At 48.2% G+C, this 21,954-nt stretch overlaps 1 non-coding gene across 1 annotated transcript; it reads right to left on the bottom strand.

Moving 5' to 3' along the window:
• Positions 1 to 21,098: 21,098 nt before the first annotated feature.
• Positions 21,099 to 21,170, bottom strand: trnaw-cca (transfer RNA tryptophan (anticodon CCA)). Its single transcript has one exon. It is a non-coding gene; the product is annotated as a tRNA-Trp (tRNA).
• Between the last annotated feature and the right edge of the window lie 784 nt (positions 21,171 to 21,954).

The raw sequence follows: 21,954 nt of genomic DNA, 5'->3' as shown, positions 1-21,954 counted from the left end.
ACCCATAATGGAGAGAGAAAGCTGCTCCCGCATGCTCAGCTTCTGTTGTACCCTGGCTACTCGCTGCTTCCAGGTTTTGGTGCACGTCTCAGCCCTTCCAAACCATATCCCCAGCACCTTCAGGTAATCTGACCGAACGGTGAAGGGGACAAAGGATCGGTCAGCCGAGTTCCCAAAGAACATGGCCTCGCTCTTGCCGTGTTTAACATTGGCTCCCAAGGCCAGTTCGAGCTGGTCGCAGATGCTCATCACTCTGCGCCATGACAGTGGATCCGAGCATAAAACGGCGACGTCATCCATGTACAGGGAGGTTTTAACCTGAGTGCCTCCGCTGCCTGGGATTGTCATCCCTCTGATGCTCGCATTCTTCCTAATAGACACAGCAAAGGGTTCAATACTGCAAACAAACAAGACAGGGGAGAGAGGACAGCCTTGTCTGACTCCAGATTGGATCGGGAAACTTTCTGATTCCCACCCATTGATTGAGACTGCACTACTGATGTTTGTGGAGAGTAGTTTGATCCAATTGCAGATTCCCTCCCCAAACCCCATTTTGGAATGCACATCCATCATGTTAGTGTGCGATATCCTGTCAAAAGCCTTCTCCTGGTCCAGGCTGATGAGGCAGGTGTCCACCCTCCTGTCCCGTACATCGGTGATCATATCCTTGAGTAGCGCAAAGCTATCAGAGATTGTCCTGCCTGGTATAGTATAGGTCTGATCAGGGTGAATCACCAACTCCAGAGCAGACTTGAATCGACTGGCTATGTCTTTTGACAGAATCTTGTAGTCAGCATTAAGCAGAAATTCGGCCACCAATTTCTGATTTCTGTCCTCTCCCCCTTCTGCTTGTCGATGAGGGTGATGATGCCTTTCCTCATGGATTCTAACATGCTGCCAGCCTGGAGCATACTCTTGTTTACTGGCAGACATGTCGATTCTTTCCTCAAATCAGTGCACAATAAAAGAGACTGATTCTGTCAGGCTCCTTTTTATACAGGCCACCTGGACCTGGCTGAGAAAGGCAGAGTGAGAGCAGGGAGGGGAGGAGACAAGAGTGAAGATTAAACAGAGAGCTAGATGGAGGAGACACCCAGAGTGACAGACAGAGAGAGAACGGCCCCTCATCTTTCAGCTCCACCTCCAGTTTCCTCCGGGCTGCCAATTTCAAACCCTTTATTAACAGTAGAACCAAAACCCAGCTCTCCACACAAACCCTTCCAGACTCGGCCTTCATAGTCAAGGCATTCCAGAAAGCCGGAGCTTTTAAATATGGTCCCGATGCAATTAACACTCAGTAATATTCCCACCAAAACACAGTCCATTCTTTTCTAAGAAACCTCCTCTGTAACATCACCATTTCCTCACACATCCGCTTCCTGCAGTTTACAAACACCTTACTGCAGCTGTTTGGGGAATCTCCTGTGTTAAGATTGGTGTTGGAAAGCGGCCTTTACCCGGCAGTGTTATCGTCTCACACTGAATCTGCCAGACATCCTGTTCTCTTTATTGCGAGAGAGAAAGCACGGATTTAGGAAATGCTCATTTGAAATGATCTCTATTGAGAACGAGCCCGGCCGTGGGACAGGTATTCCAGTGCAAAGAGCTGTCCATGACCGAGTGTTGCAGAATGGCACATTGCAACGTCCAAGACTATGTGCTGTGGGACGGCATTAAAGCTTGGGGAAGCCACCATGGAGACACAATGGGGAAAGTCTGCAGTCTGAGGCCCTAGTAGGCCATAGTACAGTGAGGGGCTGGAACCTGTGTAAAACCCCTCGGGCTGTTTGCACCAGAGAATGTTTGATGTGTAATGTAAATACTGTAAATATAACCTGTGCAGGCAGGGATAGTGAGATACATCATGTACATTATTGAAGGAAACTGATCTGTATTGTACCTTATGTAATATTAAATTTGAACTGCTTTGCAATGTAATTGCACAAATTATATGAATAAAATACATATTGTGCAAAAGAGAGCAGCTTTCCTGTCAACACACACCTTGTCTCAGGGCACAACTTTCCTGTGATCTTGTCACACCCAACTTCGCTCTATATCTTCTGACACACACACTTTACAGTCTGTCATTTCCAAAAACAAGCATTCTAAAATCAAAAGATCTTTTGTTTATTTCTCCTTTCTTTTCATTTCTCCTCTATTCTTCTCAATCACTCCCTTCAACAGTCCTATTCAGATCAAGGTGGAATGTGAATAGTGTCACAACTCACCTGACACTATTATTACCCTTCTTTTCTCTTGTCTCATTCAATGGGAAAGTTTTATTCACCAGTCTGTTGCTGTTTTACACTCTTGCCATACCATCTGGCATTGCATCCATCTGAATTCTGTGCTTTCATGGCCTTACATATCTTTTCCGCTTCTGGATGATTTGTTTGCTTCAGTTCCATTCAACCAGGCTGGACCACAGGGAAGCTTAGAACCTTTGCCTTGGACGGGTCCACGTTGATCCATTACATTCAGAATCACCTCCGTGAAATAACTCCATAGTACAACTACAGTAACCACACAGAATCTGCTTCAAACACTCCTCCACATTTTATCTGTTCTGACCGTCAACACCTCCAGCTCTTTTGTTTAAGTGGAACCCATCAGGTGTGTATAGGCTCCTTCTATTCTGAAAGCTGCAGCACTGGTTCAGGGAATTCAGCCCTGTTTCTCTACTCGAAAGGATCAGCCATGCTTGATCTGCCTCGTATTTTGCTTTTATTGCAACGTTACAAGACCTCCAATCCTCTGGCACCACACCTGTATCCAGTGAGGGATTGGAAAATGATGGTCAGACCTTCCACTATTTCTTAAAAGCAAAATACTGCGGATGCTGGAAATCTGAAACAAAAACAAGAAATGCCGGATTCACTCAGCAGGTCTGGCAGCATCTGTGGAAAGAGAAGCAGAGTTAACGTTTCGGGTCAGTGACGTTAACTCTGCTTCTCTTTCCACAGATGCTGCCAGACCTGCTGAGTGAATCCGGCATTTCTTGTTTTTGTTCCACTATTTCTTCCCTGGCTTCTTTCAACAGCCTGGGGTACATTTCATCTGGTCCTGATGAATTATCCACATTCAAGGATGCTCATCCCATTAAGACTTCCTCTCTCCTTAAGTTATCACGTCCAATACTTCACACTCCTCCTCCTTAATAACTATATCTGCATCACCCTCTCATTCGGGAAAACAGCAAAGTATTCATTAAGGATATTGGCAACATCTTCCACCCCGATACAAAGGTTACATTTTTGATCTTTTATGTGCCCTGCTGTTTGTTTAGTTGCCTCTTACTTTAATGTTTTAATGCAACATCTTTGGGTCCATTGTTATTTTGTTTGTCCATGTTCTTTCCTGCTTTTTCTTTGCTTTTTGCCGCTGCTCCCAAACGCCTCCAGTTCAGTCAAAACACAACTTGTCAGAAGTGGAACTCGAACCCACGCCTCCACTGGGGACTGCGACCTGAACGCAACACCTCAGACCGCTCGACCATCCTGACTGCCTGCGATGTACTATCAATGCGAAGGAAATTATTCATTCTTTGTGAAAGTATTTGTGAGATTGTGGAAATGTCTGGAAGAGGAAAGACCAGCGGGAAAGCTCGGGCCAAGGCCAAGTCTCACTCCTCCCGGGCTGGACCGCAGTTCCCGGTGGGCCGTGTTCACAGGCTCCTGAGAAAGGGTAACTATGCTGAGCGTGTGGGTGCCGGAGCCCCGGTCGATCTGGCTGCTGTGCTCGAGTATCTGACCGCTGAAATCCTCGAGCTGGCCGGTAACGCGGCCCGGGACAACAAGAAGACCCGCATCATCCCCAGACACCTGCAGCTGGCCGTCCGCAACGACGAGGAGCTCAACAAACTGCTGGGAGGAGTGACCATCGCTCAGGGCGGGGTGCTGCCTAATATCCAGGCCGTGCTGCTGCCCAAGAAAACCAGCACTCAAGAGCTCCCAGAAAAAGTAAAGCGGCCAAAATGTCATCTAATAAACCAAAGGCTCTTTTCAGAGCCACTCACAGTCTCTGTGAAAGGGCTGGTTACTGTCAGGAGGGAGTCAGAGATGGAGTTATTGGAACAGTGGATTGACCTGTTTCACATCTGTCCAGGTGTGTTTTCAGTTCCCTCTCTGGATTTCGCTCTGTTTCTCTGCTCACACATCTCCCCGTCTAGTTAAGTGAAGAAGTGAACTACAGGGTGTCAGAATCAACAATTTAATAAATCCCGCTGCCTTCGATTTGATAAATCGCGAGATTATCCCGGCACATTAACGGGAACTGGTTCGGAGCTGATGAATTAATTTAATAATGGAAGTGCCTGGGTTAATTCTCTGTTTTTCATTTGGACAGTTTGAATTGTGTTTTTTTTTCTTCTCTCTGGTGATCTGAGCGCCGCTTCTCAATGAGAATCTGCTCCCGGAACAGAGTAAATGCAGGAAGGAAGAGGCCATTCTCGGGCTGTGTGTTTCTCTCCTAACCTGATCTGTTTAGACCGCACTGTTTGCAGAGGACGGAATCAGTGTGAGTTGTGCACACACAGGAGCTGAGTCTACTGCAGCGCTTTAATATGTACCTTCTCCCCGGCCCTCCCTATTCTCCGGACACAGAGCTGTCTGTTTCCCCCGGCGGCGGGAGAGAGTCGGGGATTCTCTCCCCGCAGTGTCAGGGTCTGCAAACCCGGGGAACTGGCGGTTTCAGTCAGAGTGACCGAGCTGCCTTACATATCCTGTGTACTAATCTCCAATGGATTCAAATATTAGTGAACTCATTGGGTAATGTTTGGAAATAACCCTCATGTGAACGGACCCGGCTCCATTAATGCCTTCCAAATAAAACTGGGATCCATTTCTTTTCCCCAAATGCCAGCTAACGGATCCCAGGAGCGGGGTTGAGATTGTGCTGAGCAGCAATGAGTCTCCGGTAATGCTGCTTTCTAAATTCCAGATCAGCTCTCAGTCCGACAGGCCTTTCGGGAAAGTGATGTGACAAAACAGAAACCATGTGGCCGCCCCTCCAATCTAATGGGTTTGATGATGAACAGAGATGGCAGCTCTTTCCTTTGCTGATTTGGTGGCTCTGAAAAGAGCCCTTGTTACACTTGTTACTGAAGCTGGGTTTTAGGTGCGTTCCCCGCGGATGCGGCGGGCCAGCTGGATGTCTTTGGCCATGATGGACCGGGATCATTCTGGTGAATCTGCTCATTTTCCGGCAGAAGCATCAGTCGCTGTTTGAACTGTTTAAAGTCAGGGGTGTATTAGCAGCCAGAAAGTGAAGGGCAGTTCATTGCTCCCTGCAGCATTATCCGCCTCTTTCAGGAGAAAAGATCAGAAACCGCTCGTTTCTGTCAGTCCCCGAGAAGCCTGTGAGAAGCGGTTAGTCGCTAATTTGTTCCTTTTACAGAGTGGAAGCTGATATTTGTCCCGTTTTAAATTGCTGAACCGGACCTTCCTCCCGCCGCTTACTTTTAACAGATTGACAAATGAAAACGATTCCTAACATCGCGTCAGGATTTTGTGACGGTAAATACAGTAAAACAGAACATAAAATGAGAGGTTTTGAAATTGTTGCCTGAAAATTGAAATTTTCCATCACTTCAATTCCTTCCTGCTCTGGAATTGCCGGGCTTTTTCCAATTGGAAATTCTAAGCCAATGAGAACTTCTATTTACTTATATGTGATTCTCCTATTGGTTAAGAATTGGATTGAGAAGCGGGTGACCAATCAGAGACAGAGTCAAACTGTGGGGATTCCAGGCCCCCAGTAACTGAGCTGAAACTGTTCAGATTGACAAACCCTGGCAGTAGCTTCACACATTGGACACTTCACACTGAGTCATTCAAGGGCTGGTGTGAGAGAAGCTTCAGATCCTGTCATTACTCTCTGACTCATTATTTATCCAGAACCAAACAATTAGTAAATGTGAAGCAGTGAAGAGACTTTTCACTCTCACTGCAGAATGTGTCATCTGGGGAAATAAGGAACTATTATCTTCGGAGATTCCAGGTACATTCCTCCCTGAACAAATCCATTCCTAACATTCCCGATCACAGCCTATCCCAGCTCCTGTTGTCACCCGACTCCAGCTGAATTGGAGAAACTCATGTGTTGGGGTTTGAGTTGTGAGGTGGGGTTTCTCCGCCAGTGTTACTGTCTTACAGACTCTCCCCCTGAATTTGTGAACTGAGACTGCACCGAACACATCCCCAGTTCGAGTGAGGGCCGGATATCCCTCTGTTCTTTAACAGAGAGTGGGGAAAGGGCTGGGTGGAGGGGAGTCACCAGGGATCCTGGATTTACTCCAAATCATTTTCATGTGGAATCTGCAGGCGGGGCCGGGACAGGGATCATTTGATCAGGGGATCAGCTCTTTCCTGAGAGATGTGGGTGGCTCTGAGAAGAGCCTTTGTGTTCAGATGTTTACAAGTTTCCCGCACTTTCACTTCTTTCCAGACCCTGCTTTCTGAGACTTCGCTGCTTTCGGCTTGACCTTGCTCTTCCATGTCTGCACTTTCTTCAGCGCCTTTCCGCCCGCCGCACTCTTGCCTTTTTTGACCTTCTTCGCAGGAGACTTTTTCTGAAGCACTGCTTTCTTCACCGCCTTATTTGGTGTTGCCGCCGCCTTGCTGCTCGTTTTCTTGGCTGTTACTTTCTTTGTTGTCACTTTCTTGTCTGCTGGTTTCTTCACTAAAGATTTCTTGTCTGCTGGTTTCTTCACTGAAGATTTCTTGTCTGCTGGTTTCTTCACTAAAGATTTCTTGGCTGCTGATTTCTTCACCTTCTTTCCCACTTTTCCCTGGGTTTTCCTTCTTGCTGATTTTGAAGGAGCCGGAGGCGCCCTGTCCCTTGCTCTGCACCAGGGAGCCTTTGTTCACATTCCTCTTGATACTTTGCTTGATCTGGGTCTTGAGCTTCTCCTGAGCGGTGGCAGACCAGCAAGGAATCAACTACCAGCTAGCGTATAAAGGGAGACCAAGGCTCAGGGCCTTCAGTTACCTGGAGGGGAGTCGGACAGGCAGCGGATCCTGTGAGGAACCACAATCCAGGAAGGATGAGAAGGTCATTGTCAGGGTACAGAGGAGATTAAGTTAAAGATTTACCAGTTTATAAGCAAGCGCAGAGCCAAGGAACGGTGCTGGGGCAGATCAAATAATAGGAAGCTGTGATCAGTTAGAAGGCAAGAGTGATTAAATGACAGAAGAGATGATGGTGCAAGGCAAAAGTCAGGGAAAGAATAAGTAACATTTTGTAAGCACAGATACCAGGAGTAGGGTTTGACTCCACGCAGACACATGTCTATTGGATCTTAAGTCCAACTCCTTAACCACTCGGCCATCCTGTTACATTAACCCACCACTGAAAATGAAATTTAATGTGATCCGGGTGCCATCTGGCCTTTTCCAATATAAAGTTTTGACTCCTCTCCCATGCTAAATTGGACCCTTCATTATTTATGAACCTCAATCGGATCACCCCTCAGTCTAGGTTTCTCTAAGGTGTAGGGTTCCAACTCTTTTAGTCTAACTTGATAACCAAGATGTCTTATACTGGGAATTCGTTGAATGTCTCTCCTCTGCACCCTTTTCAAAGCCTCAATATCACCCATCATGTGAGGAGACCAAGACTGGATACAATATTCCAAGTGAGTCCTGACCAAGGTTTCATAAAAGGACAAATTCGGGACATCTCAGATACTGAAGGAGTCCGTGTCCAGAAGCAGCAAGACCTGGACAACATTCAGACTTGGGCTGCTAAGTGGCAAGTAACATTCACACCACATAAGTACCAGGCAATGACCATCTCCAACAAGAGAGAATGTAACCATCTCCCTTTGACGATCAACAGCATTACCATCGCTGAATCCCCCCACCATCAACATCCTGGGGGATACCATTGACAAAAGCTTAACTGGACCATTCATATACATACTCTGGCTACAAGAGTAAATCAGATAGTGGGAATTCTGTGATGAGTAACTCAGCTCAAGGCACGTGGTGAAATGCTCATTAGGAGAGCTGGAGAAATGGACTGGTCAGGTGGGCAGAAAAGTGGCAAATGGAACTCAACTTGGAGAAGTGTGAGGTGATGCCTTTGGTGAGGTCAAACACAGCAAAGGAATACACAATTAATGGGTGAATGCTGAGAGGTGTAGAGGAAGTGAGGGACCTTGAAGTGAATGTCCACAAATCCCTGAAAGTAGCAGGACAGGTTGATAAGTTGGTTGAGAAGGCTTATGGAATCCTTTCCTTTATTAGCCGATGTATAGAATATAAGAGCAGGGAGGTTATGCTGGAACTGTATCAATCATTAGTTAGGCCACAACTTGAGTTCTGTGTGCAGTTCTGGTCACCTCATTCCAGAAAGGATGTAATTGCACTAGAGAGGTTACAGAGGAGATTTACGAGGTTGTTGCCAGGACTGGAAAAATGCAGCTATGAGGAAAGATTGGATAGACTGGGGTTGTTCTCCTTGGAATAGAAGAGGCTGAGGGGAGATATGATTGAAATGTACAAAATTGTGAGGGGTCTGGATAGAATGGATGGGAAGGGTCTATTTACCTTAGTAGGGAGGTCAGTGACTAGGGGGCATAGATTTAAAGTGATGTGTTGAACAATTAGAGGGGAGATGAGGAAAGGTTTTTTCACCCAGAGGGCTGTGGGAGTCTGGAACTCACTGCCTGGAAGGGTAGCTGAGGTAGAAACCCTCAACTCATTTAAAAGGAGTCTGGATGTGCACCTCAAGTACCTGAACCTGCAGGGCTACGGTCCAAATGCTGGACAATGGGATTCAGCTGGGTGGCTCGTTTTTTGGCCTGCCTGTGCTGTAAACTTTCTATGTTCTATGATTCTATGCAGACACAATGGGCCGAATGGCCTCCTTCTGCACTGCAATAATTTTGTGATTTTTGACTCTCCAAAACTTGTCAACCATCGACAAGGCACAAACCAGGATGAGTGCAGCACCAACAATACTCTAGAAACTCGACACTGTTCAGGACAAAGCAGCCACCTTGATTGTCACCCCATTCAACACCTTAAACATTCACTCCCTTCATCACTGACACACAGTGGCAGTAGTGTGTACCATCTACCAGATGCACTGCTGCAACTCACCAAGGCTCCGCAGACAGCACCTTCCAAACCGAAGACCTTCACCACCTTGAAGGACAAGGGCTGCAGATGCATGGAAACACCACCATGTGCAAGCTCCCCTCCAAGTCACACACCATCTGATCTGCAAATATATCGCTGTTCATTCACTGATGTTGGGTCAAAATCCTGGATCTCCCTTCCTAACAGCACTGTGGCTGTACCTACACCACATGGAGTGCAGCAATTCAAGAAGGGAGCTCACCGCCACCTTGTCAAGGACAATTAGGGATGGGTAACAAATTCTGGCCTTGCCCGTGTCGCTCACATCCCATGAAAGAATATGCCTCATTTTATACTCAATTGTCCTCTGAATGCAGCCCAACCCTCTATTTGCTCCAACTATCACTTCACAGCATTGCTGCTGTAACTTTCGAGATCTGTGCACTAGAACATCCAGATCTCTGCTCAAAATTATTTTCTTTTTTCCACCTACTTTAATGTTTTTCCCTGAAGGGTGTATGAATGTTGAGCATTCGCCCTGTCCACATGAATAACACTGCACTTACCCAAATTAAACATCATTTACCAGTCATGAACCCAATCTCCCAACACATTAAGATCAGCCTGAAACAGTCGAGCATCGTCTACAGTCTAAACACTCGCACAGATCTTCAAATCATCTGTAAATTTACAGATGGTGCGCCCTACACCTACATCCAGATCATTAATAAAAATAGTAAAGAGCAACAGACCCAACACCGATCCCTGTGGGACACCACTGGTAACTGGTCTCCAAACAGATCCAGATCCATCTGTAACTACTTTCTGCCTACATCTGCCAGTCAGTTCCCAATCCAGATCAATATATTACCACTGATACCAGGGACTTTAATCTTATAGAGAAGCGTCTTGTGTGGAACCTTATCAAAATCTTTTGGCTGAGATCTGCTAATTGAACACAGGCCGGGGATGAGGCCTAGGCCTGTCCTGCTTTGTGTGTGGGTCTCAGGACCACACAAGGTGAGATCAGCTCACTGAGCACAGGCCCATCCTTCTCTATATGGTGCTCAGTACCTCACCAAATGAGAATAACTAACACACCACAGGCCATGGAGCCTCGGCCCATCCTTCCCCGATTGCGGTTCAGTGCCAACCAGGTCAGATCAGCTAATTCAGCACAGGCCGGAGATGGAAGCTGGACCTTTCCTGCTCTTGGGACTCCGTACCATACCAGGTGCGATGAAGTAAAATACCACAGGCCGGGGATGGAGCCTGAGATTTCCCTGTTCTGTGTGGGGCTCTGTGCAACAACGTGTGAGAAGAACTATCATCCCACAGGCTGAGGAAGGAGCCTGGGCCATTCTGTTCTGTGTGTCTCCGACCACACTGAGTGGGATCAGTTAACTCAACACAGGCCATGAATGCAACCAGGCCCTTTCCTGCTCCGTGTGGCTCAGTATCACACCAGGTGGCATCAGCTAATACAGCACAGGCTGGGGCTGGAGCCTGGGTCCGTCCTGCTCTGTGGGCTCAGTAACAACCCGTAAGATGAACTTTTTTCAAAAGACTTCAGTGCATTTATCTCTGTCCAACACTGTGAGGCAGCTTTCTGTGTTTATAAAGAGTGCAATTTATTGACTGGTCTCTTGGATCAAACAGGGTAAGAGACACAGGTCTGTGTGCAGAGGGTTTGGGGGTGAGCTCTGATTCCTAACCCTTTCTGGACTGTGAGGAATAAAGAATGAATGAGAGAGAGAGAATGTGGGAGAAGGGATGATGGAAGAATTTGTCCGTGAACCTGATTAAAAGTGTCTCAAACGCAAGATAATATTAAGATATCAAGAGCAGAACATTAACATAATCTGAGTTCCGCGATCTGGTCGGGTCCCATTCCCCTGAAGTGAGGAATGAACGGGTGGGAAATTCCGCCTGGAGTTATATTTGTCTCCAATGAAGATGAGTTCACAGTGAGGATGGAATAGCTCAGTTGGGAGAACACTAGATTGAAGAACCAGGATACAATCCCTGGTTTCATCAGTTTTAATTTGGTGTCTCCATCAGTTTAAGTAGAGAGAATCAGAGGGGAGATTTTCCACTCTTGACCCCATGGGCTGAATTTTAAACTAACGGTGCGGCTCTCGGCAGAGGCACCGGAAGCGGGTGTCATCACCACACGAGTGAAATGTGGCCGGCCGACCCCGATCACGGAGCAGCCGACCAATTAATGAAGCGGAGGCGTGGGGCCCATGTAAACAAGGACCAGAGGTAGGGAACGAGGCACCGATGGCACCGACATCTGACACAACGGCAGGTGCTGGCACCATATTGAAAGGACTGCCAGACCTGCATTCACTGCTGCCTGGTTTAAAGGAGTGTCTTCCTGAGAGCCCCCTACTGCCCCAGGACCTGTTCTGCTGCCTCTGCTGTCCCAGGATCCGTTCTGCTGCCTCTGCTGTCCCAGGACCCGTTCTGCTGCCCCAAGACCCGTTCTGCTGCCTCTGATGCCCCAGGACCCGTTCTGCTGCCTCTGCTGCTCCAGGACCCGTTCTGCTGCATCTGCTGCCCCAGGACCCGTTCTGCTGCCCCAAGACCCGTTCTGCTGCCCCTGATGCCCCAGGACCCGTTCTGCTGCCCCAGGACCCGTTCTGCTGCCTCTGCTGCTCCAGGACCCGTTCTGCTGCCCCAGGACCCGTTCTGCTGCCTCTGCTGCCCCAGGACCCGTTCTGCTGCCTCTGCTGCCCCAGAACCTGTTCTGTTGCCTCTGCTGCCCCAGGACCAGTTCTGCTGCATCTGCTGCCCCAGGACCTGTTCTGCTGCCTCTGCTGCCCCAGGACCAGTTCTGCTGCATCTGCTGCCCCAGGACCTGTTCTGCTGCATCTGCTGCCCCAGGATGTGTTCTGCTGCCTCTGCTGCCCAGGACCCGTTCTGCTGTCACTGATGCCCCAGGACCCGTTCTGCTGTCACTGATGCCCCAGGGCCCGTTCTGCTGTCTCTGCTGCCTGAGAGGTAAGGAGCTGAATGCGAGCCTGCAGTGACCATGGTCCAATGGTTTGGCGATGCCTTCCTGCAGGTTCGCCTCCAGGTGACAACAGATAGGTGGAAGATCCTCTTCCCCAGGGATGGGAGGTGGAGACCTGTCCACCTGACCAAGCAAAGCTGCTTTGAGATAGTAGGTGAAGTCAGCAGCCGTGGGGTCAACCCCAAGACATGGATCCAGTGCACGAAGTGGGTCAATGACCGGATCCAGGCTGCTCAGGCACAAACTCAAAACACTTTGGACCCTTTGGACATTGCACATGGCAGAGTGAGAGGGAGTGTTTGGTGGAAAGGGAGTGACCACCCAGTCATGTGTATTGGGGAAGGGCAGCAGGACACGCTGCCTGAGGCTTGGCTGCATCTCGGTGGGAGGTGCACGTCAGTCATTGTCTGAACTCACACAGTCCCTCGAGAGGGGCCACATGCAGGAGGAATATGTGTGTCCACATCATGGACTGCTGGACTATCACCATCAGAGATACTGGGCTTGTCCCCGCTGGGAGACGAACTTTGTTGATCATAGTGGCTGCAATAGAAGACAGCCCACAATCGGAATGAGCGTGTCAAGACTGGCAGTGGATGCCTTATCTCCATGTCCTCATCCCGATGGAGGAGGAGGCCATGGAACAGGCCGGGCAGCAAAGCAGCTGCTCCATAGCTGATGGAGAGACAGGGACACCTACCTAAGAGAGTGAGTGAACATCTCCTGGGGCACAAAGGTGCATCTGCTGCAAAGCAGCCACACTGCTCATCTGTTCACCACTGCATCAATGGAGCTGCACAGTAGGGGTGGTTGGAATGTCACGATGGGCAGACCCTAACCCTTCAATGTCCCTGTTTTCACATGCAGGCCTGGATGAAAGACAAGAGCGAAGAGCTGGAGAGACTGGGGGACAGCCAGACACCTCTGAGGAGGAGGAGGGAGCCTCAGATGGTGCACCATCACCTCATTCCCCTGCACCCTCCACCAGCACAGAAACCCTCACTCGGTGGGTATCCACTCGCTGTTAGATTTGGGCACACAAGCTGGTGAGCACTTCACAGACAGGCCCGGGCAGCTGACGGAGGCTGTGACAGCCGAGGCCACTGGCAGTTGGAAGTCTGTGGGAGGCCAGGCCCATTCTGAGTCCCAGTCTGATGACGTGCCTCTGGTGTCACCAGCAACACGGGAAATGCTGCAGCTGCAGCAAGAGGTCAGGCAACATCTGTCAGAGTTGCCGGAGGTTATGTGCACCCAAGTTCGGATGATGGAGGAGTCCATCCAGGCCTTGCATGCTGCACTGTCTCTGATGGGGGTGTGTCTGGCTTCCTTCCTTGAGAGATTGGTGACTCTGATGGAGAGCCAGATCCAGCCGACCAATCAGTGGCTGCCGGAGATGTGTGCAGACCTGCACTCCATCGCTTTGTCCATGAGCTCCATCCAGCGGTGACAAGGCGAGAGGGGGGACGAGGCACCTGAACTCTTCACCAGGTCCACATCCCTCTCAGGTCAGCAGCGAGGTACAAGTGTGTCTTATAAGGGGGAGGAGCAACTGGCTGCTACATCTGGGGTCTCCTCTCAGGGTGCTCCTGGTGTGGACAGTAGCTCCAAAGCCCCTCTGCGAGTGACACAAGTGATGCCAGTGCCTGCCTCCATCACCCTCGATGACAGAGGGGGGGTCCCTGTACCTGTGCAGGAGGCCCTCAGTGTGCCGGGGCCCTCCAGGCCTCAGGCAGCAAGAGGACGGCCACCAATGTCATCCCAAGCCATGGGGCAGCAAGGTCAGCAGCCTGTCTCCACCTCAGCTGACAGAGCAGGGGGAGCACCACGTAGGAGCATGCGGAAAAGATTTCAGAAGAGCACCTAGATTCACTTGGGTTCATGGTGAATGTGCATTCCAGATGGATAGGGTTGCATTTGATGTCACACGGAAGAAAGAAATGATGTTCTCTCACTATGTCTCCTTCCTATTGTTGATGCCCTTTGGGACTTCATTTAAAACCTTCCTCCCAAGGGGCTGGAAGTGAGGGACCAAGCCCTGAGTTCACAAAGCTTCGGTCTTGTCACTGTGCGATGTGTACCTGGACGCTGCAGTGCAGAAGGAAGCAGGCGACAACAGGGCTGCTTAAAGCTAAGACTTTATTGCTGTGGTTCCAGAAGGTGGTAAGGCTCAAAGGAAACTTGAATGTATAAGGGTGTCTCATGTCTCCCTTGTGTGTATCTCATTGCCCCTTTCCTGCTGTGCCTGAGGTTCTTCATCAGGCACTGCTTGGGCAGCATCCTCCTCCACATCCTCATCATCAGAGGAGACATCACACTCCACGATATCCTCACTTGTCAACACCTCACCCCTCTGTAATGCCAGATTGTGCTGTGCACAGCAAACCACCACGATATGTGAGACCCTCGCCGGGACATACAGAAGGGCTCCACTGGATCGATCTAGGCACCTGAATCTCATCTTCAGGAGACCAATGGCCTCCTTGATGGTCGCTCGGGTTGACCCGCAGCAGGTGTTGTACCTCTCCTCTGCATCCGTGCGTGGGTTCCTCACAGACGTCAGTAGTCATGTCCTCAGTGGGTAGCCCTTGTCTCCAAGGATCCATCTCTGAAAGCGGATGGGGCCGCGGAAAGGTTCTGGCACCTGGGAGTGCCTTGGTATGCAGGCGTTGTGGCTGCTTCCCGGGATTTGTGCACACACCTATGGGATCCATTTGCAGTGGTTGCAGACCAATTGCACACTGAGCAAGTGGAAGCCCTTCCTGTTGAAGGCTGCTGGCTGGTCTGCAGGAGCCTTGATGGTCACATGGGGTGACACCCTACACCTGGGGGAATCCAGTGATGGCCCCGAATCCTATAGTCCTCTCAGCTTGACTGTTTGGATCGATGTGCACATAGTCACCGGCCCTCCTGAACAGGACATTGGTGACCTCCTTGATGCACTGATTCACCAAAGACTGTGAGATTCCACACATATCTCCAGTGGATCCCTGCAATGATCTGCTGGTGCAGAAGTTCAGTGGCACAGTGATCTTCAGTGACACTGGTATCAGGTGCCCACCAAGTCCCATGGGGCACAGCTGCATCATGGCAGAGAGATCAGTGACGACCTCCGTGCAGAGGCGCAGTCTGTGGAGACACTGTCAGTCAGACATCTGCAGGTAGTTGAACCTCAGCTGACGTGTTCCTCTGCCTCCTTCTCCAGCCTCCTGTTCGAGGCTGGACTTGTGTGGGCCCCCAAGCTGCTGTGGTGCCCCTGCTGGTGCCTGCGCCTCCCTCCCTTACTCTCTACTCCTCCTCCTCCTCAATGTGAGCCTTGAATGAGGCCCATGACAGGTTGCCCCTCCCTGAGTGCAAGGCCTTCACAGTAAACAACACCCAGCCACATTTACCTCACTTGTCACCCTCAATGAGGTGGCACTGCCCCAATGGTACCCTGGTGTGGCTCCCCCTGCAGAGCTGGCACATTGGCCCCCACACCTGACAGTGTTTCCCGATGCCCTTTCCCCCTCCACCCTTACTGCCAAGTTACGCTGCCTCACCCGTTAGCTTCCCAGTGAAGCCAACACTCAGCTCCCACCTCCCAGTCACCTCCTTTAACCAGGCGAGGCTCTGAAGCCCCGTGGTTCCCGTGCACTATGAGTTCAATTGGATCCAGTGAATAAAATTGCTGACAATTGGACTCATAAATACTTTAAATGCCTTCTTGCCGAGTGGATGTGCGAAATCTGACCTCCATGTCAGCCGCCGACAGAAAAATCCGGTCCGACGTCTTCCATCCCTATTTTATACTCCCCCCCCTCCCCCTCCCCAGCCTCCATTCCCGTCTCCAACGGTCCCTTAAAATTCTGGCCCATGTCTCTAAGACTAATGGGAGTGAAACTACATCTGCTCCTTAGCCTGAACAGGGAGAGCTGCTCTCTCTGTGTTCAAAGTGAATGAATCTGCTCTTTACCTTGTCTTACTGGAACGTTCACTGTCTGGAAATGTCTGTTTGAAAATGTTTTCCTGTTATATTAATGGAGCAGAGGAGCAGATGTGAGGTGCTGTTGAACAGAGAGGTTTGGAAGTGGGTGAAGGGGTGGAGTGATGGTGTGAGTGAGAGGTGCAGTGAGTTGGCCATTCTCAATAGAGTGTCAGAAATGAAGGTCAGAGGAACAGACCAGGCAGGAAACACAGAAAGAGCGAGGAGAAGCTGGTGTGAAAAACAGAGATTAAACAACAGGCTTGTTCAGTTGGTTTGGGTCTGGTGTTCAGAATACCCGGAATCTGGGTTCACTTCCCTTCCAACTCAGCGCATTGTATCAACATTATGTTCATAAAACCATAGAATGATACCCAAAGAAGGAGACAATTTGGTCCATTGCGTCAGTGCTGTCTCTTTGGTTATGTTATCCAATTAGTTCTGCTGCTCAGCTTTTTCCTGTAATCTGTACATTTTTCCTTCCAGTATTTATCCCAATTGCTTTTCAAAGTTACGACTGAATCTGCTTTCAAGTCCTGATCAGACAGTGCATTCCAGATCACAACACATCACTGTATAAAAAATCATTCCTCATTTCGCCTCTGGTTCTTTTCTCAATTACCTGATAAATACATCCTCTGGTTACTGACCCTTTTGCCACTGGAAACAATTTCTCCTTATTTAACTTATTGAAAACCTTCTTGATGATGTCACATACTAGACTGCCAGTAAAACTGAAGCCCATGGAATAAAAGAGACAATGACAGCATGGATATGAAGTTTGCAGACTGATAGGAACATAGAAGCAGGAGTAGGCCATTCAGCCCATCGAGACCACCCCACCATTCAATATGATGATGACTGATCATCCACTTCAATGCCTTTTTCCCACACTATCTCCATATCCCTTATGTCATTTGTATTTAGAAATCTGTCAATCTCTGCTTTAAACATACTCAATGACTGAGCTTCCACAGCTCTCTGGTGTAGAGAATTCCAAAGATTCACAACCCTCTGAGAAAAGAAATTTTTCCTCGTCTCTGTCCAAACTGGCTTTCCCCTTATGTTGAAATTGTGTCCCCTGGTTCTAGATTCCTCAACCGGAGGAAAAACTTCATCTACCCTGTCTATCCCTTTAAATATTTTGTAAGTTTCAATGAGATCACCTCTCATTCTTTGAAACGCTAGAGAATACAGTCCCAGTTTCCCCAATCTCTCTTCATAGGACATTCCTGCCATCCCGGGAACAGGTCTGGTGAACCTTCATTGCACTCCCTCGATGGCAATGATATCCTGCCTCAGGTAAGGGGACCAAAACTGCACACAGTATTCCAAAGTGCAGTCCAACCAAGGTTATCTACAATTGAAGCAAGATTTCACTACTCCTGTACTCTAATCGTCTTGTGATAGAGGCTAACATATCATTCGTCTTCTGAATTGCTTGCTGCACCTGCATGTTAGCTTTCAGTCGCTTATTGACAAGGACACCCAGGCCCCTTTGTACATCTACACTTTCTAATCTCTTACCATTTAAGAAATAATCTGCACATCTGTTTCTCCTACCAAAGTGGATAACCTCACATTTTTACACATTATATTCCATGTGCCACTTTCTTGTCCACTCACTAAGTCTGTCCAAATCCCCTTGAAGCTGCTTTGCATCTTTCAAACAAAACACATTACCACCTAGTTTTGTGTCATCTGCGAACTTGGAAATACGACATTTGGTTCCCACCTCCGAATCATTGATATATATTGTGAACAGCTGGGTCACAGTGTGGTGGTGAACAGTTGTATTTCTGTCTGGAGGAAGGTTTACAGTGGGTTCCCCATGGTTCCTCATAACTTCAGTTATGTGCAGAGACTGGAAAAGCTGGGGTTGTTCTCCTTGGAGCAGAGCAAGTTCAGAACAACTTTGACAGAGTTAGAATCAAGGAATCAAATTGTTACAGTAGAGAAGGAGACCATTCAGTCCATCATGTCCATGACAGCTCTTTGCAAGAGCAAATCAGCTAATTCCACTCCTCTGCCCTTTCATTGTAACCCTGCAAATTTTCTCTATTCAGGTGTTTATCCAATTCCCTTTTGAAAGCCACGATTGAATCTGCCTCCAGCACACTCTCAGGCAGTGTATTCCAGATCCGAACCACTCACTCTGTCCCACACCCCTGGTAGCATTGCAGAAAATCTCTTCTGTTCATTTCATCCCTCATAAATAATTGAAATGAAATGTTTATTAGGAAATGCACAATATAAAAAAGAGAGAGAAATAATGCTGAGAAAAATAGAAGTCAATGTTTGGAAGGTAAAAAGAGCAAAAGATGTAACTTTTATTCTGGTTGAGTGAGAGGAATATATCACACTCTGGGGCTTTTTAAGAGGATTTACTGATAAACCTGGGATTTGAGAGGAAGCTGGTTCATGGTTTACAGAACAAATTCAGTCCCTGGGGTGGAGCCAACAGCTGCACCGTCCAATAACAGACAGGATGGGGACACTGTCTCAGGCCTGGTGAGCTCAGTCGATGAAAGCATGAAACTCTGAATCTCAAGTTTTTGAGTTTGAGCCTCACGGTGGGTGTCTTTTATTTCCTTTTTAGGCTGATTTTACAGCCATTCTCCAGCTCTGAATTCCTCGGCAGAGAGTTCAAGGAGTGTTTGAAATGAGATTCAACAGCAGTATGAGAAAGTCTCTCCTTGATTCAGGACTCTTACCTCTCTGCAGCATCTCGCTGCTGAAGATTGAACTTTATCTCATTTCATTCTCAGCTCATGGTCAGTGTGGATCACTGGGACTTCTGGCTGTCTCCCACTTCACAATCCATCAGTGCTGAGAAATCAATGGGGAATATTACTCACATGTTGTAATGCTTTATAAATACTTGAATGTATTTCACACTGTGTCTAACAGTGTGAATCTCCCCTGGTATATCAGCTCACCAATACTTCAACAGAACATTCACATAATGTGAGCTCTGAGATCTGTTCAGATCCCATTCCCAAGACCTGGAAAGTGGGATTGGGCTGGATCGCTCTTTTTCAGCTGGCACAGACACGATTGCTAAATGGTCTCAGTCTGTGCCATACATTTTCTCCATTTTCTATGTTCTATGAAGTGAGGTGTGATTGGGAGGGGCAACTCCACCAGGGTTATATTTTCCACCAAAACAATGACACAAGAGATACTTCACTTTTTTATTCATTCATTCATGCGATGTGGGCATCGCTGGCTAGGCCAGCATTTATTGCCCATGAGAAGGTGGTGGTGAGCTGCCTTCTTGAACCATTGCAGTCCATGTGGGGTAGGTACACCCACAGTGCTGTGAGAAAGGGAGTTCCAGGATTTTGACCCAGCGACAGTGAAGGAACGGCGATATAGTTCCAAGTCAGGATGGTGTGTGGCTTGGAGGGGAACTTGCATGTGGTGGTATCCCCTGTATTTGCTGCCCTTGCCCTTCTAGGTGGTAAAGGTCACTGGTTTGGAAGGTGCTGTCTAAGGATTGTGGTGCATTGCTGCCGTGGATTTTGTAGACGGTACACACTCTGCAACTGTGCGTCGATGGTGGAGGGAGTGAATGTTTGCAGATGGGGTGCCAATCAAGCGGGCTGCTTTGTCCTGGCGGTGTTGAGATTCTTGAGTTGGAATTGCACCCATCCAGGCAAGTGGAGAATATTCCATCACACTCTTGACTTGTGCCTTGTGGATGGTGGACAGGCTCTGGGGAGTCAGGAGGCATGGATGAGTGAGAGGAATATATCACACTTTGGGGCTTTTGTAAAAGGATTTATTAATAAACCTGGGATTTGAGAGGAAGCTGCTTCATGGTTTACAGAACAAATTTAGCCCCTGGGGTGGAGCCAACAGGTGCACTGCAATTACTCACCTCAGGATTCCAAGCCTCTGACCTGCTCTTCTAGACACGTTATTTGTATGGCTACCCATGGTAACGTCCATGATGTTGATGGTGGGGGATTCAGTGATTGTAATGCTATTGAATGTCAAGCGGAGATGGTTAGATTCTCTCTTGTTGGAGATATTCATTGCCTGGCACTTGTGTGGTGCGAATGTTACTTGCCACTTATCATCCCAAGCCTGTGAGACTGAAATAGCTCAGTTGGGAGTGTGTTAGACTGAAGATCCCTGGTTCAATCTGGGGTTTTGGCAGTTCTCCTTTATTCTGCATCACCCTTTGGTTTTGACTCTTGAGCTGCACAATTTACACTGAAATTATTTACCCAACTCTGAAGGTTGGATTGGAATAGAGAGATATCAAGGATGGGAAATATTTACATTGTCTGCTTTAGCTTATTCTCTATCTCCCTGTGTCCTTTTCCCCAGTTTTTGAATCTTTCGGGGCCGGGTGAACATTTGATTTGCTGCATTTGTCCCAAACTGAAGCCTTTTCCACATCTCTGGGTGGTCAGACTCGCTCTGTCTGTTTTTGTTGCTCGTGACCATTAACGAGAACAGGCCACGAGTTCAACGTTTATCAGCAAACGGAAGATAATTGGAAAGAATTCTGTGTTACTCCAGATCAGTGACAAAGATACAATGGATGTTATTCAAAATAAATTCCCTTTGACATTTTATGTAAACTTGTTTGCATCCAAAAGTTGGATTTTATGTGTAACAAAAATGTGTCAAATTATTGACTGACCATGTGACAGCGCACATGGGGATCAAATCCACAGCCTTGTTGTTATCAACACTGCGTCCTAACCAACTGAACTAAGCGGCCTATAGACAGAGCCAGGTATGGGTTTGAGCCGCACGCTGGGCGGTTTGTGTTTTATTTCTCACACTGGGTGACAGAGCGATTGTACAAACAATGGACACATCACATCCCTGAAACATTGTTCTGATATAAAACAGTGTGAAATAAGAACTGAGCATGGAAGTGGAACGGAACCAGAAATCAGGACTTTAATCTATTAAAGTTGATCTTGAAATTCAACCATTCACTGAACATTCCAATGGAACCATCTCTCTTCTGATATAAAATCCAGGAACTTGAGCTGCTGTAAAACACAACTGAGCCTGACGTGATTTGAACACGCAACCTTCTGATCTGGAGTCAGACGCGCTACCGTTGTGCCACAAGCTCGCAGATAAAGCAAAGTGTTCCATTCCTGACAGATTTACTTCTTGTTTAGATTCAGTGATTGAAATTAATTCAATCCTCATCTGACCTCCACTCTGTGAAGGCCTGCAATCCGACCTGAACCCGACGACCTGTGTCGGGTTCGGGTCATGTCGGGTCGCTCTTCCGGTTCTGGCTTTCGGGCTCGGGTCAGGTTGGGTCAGTTTCAGGTCAGGCTGGGTCCAGGTTGGTCTGAGTCCGTGTCGGACACACACAGTAAGTATTACATTTAACTTTGCTGGGAAGTTGAGTTTAATAAGTGTCAAAAGTTGAAAAGCCAACCAAAGCCGGGAGTCCGGGTCATGAAGGAGGGAAACTCTGAGTCTGCGCAGTGAGCAAGTGAGCATCTCTATGACGTCATTGCGCTCATGCTGCAGCTTCCTGCAGATTCGGAATTGGGAGGTAGACAAAGTGAACATTCCGGTGGTCGGGTTAGGCTCGGGTTAGTTTGGGCGTGGGAATAAATGGAGATACTCGGGCCGGGTCAGGCTCGGGTCCAATGTGGTTCTGTCAGGTTCGTGTCGGGTTTTTTTTCCTGACCTGAGCAGGCCTTTTCTGCTCTGTCAGTTCAGTGCCTTATTTAAACTATTACTTGGAGTTCTGTTTTACAGGGTCTCGGCTGTTTAAGTGTTTCCCAGACCCACTACTCTGATTAATCAGACATTTTGCTGCTAACTGCTGCTGCTACAATTGAAATGTAAAAAAGAATTTCCAGTGACCTGCAACCAATGGACAAATACATTTCAGA

Source organism: Heterodontus francisci, unplaced genomic scaffold, assembly GCF_036365525.1.
Source record: "Heterodontus francisci isolate sHetFra1 unplaced genomic scaffold, sHetFra1.hap1 HAP1_SCAFFOLD_58, whole genome shotgun sequence".
Taxonomy (NCBI): domain Eukaryota; kingdom Metazoa; phylum Chordata; class Chondrichthyes; order Heterodontiformes; family Heterodontidae; genus Heterodontus; species Heterodontus francisci.
Note: the sequence above shows the minus strand (reverse complement) of the source record. Positions and strands in the feature narration are given on the sequence as shown.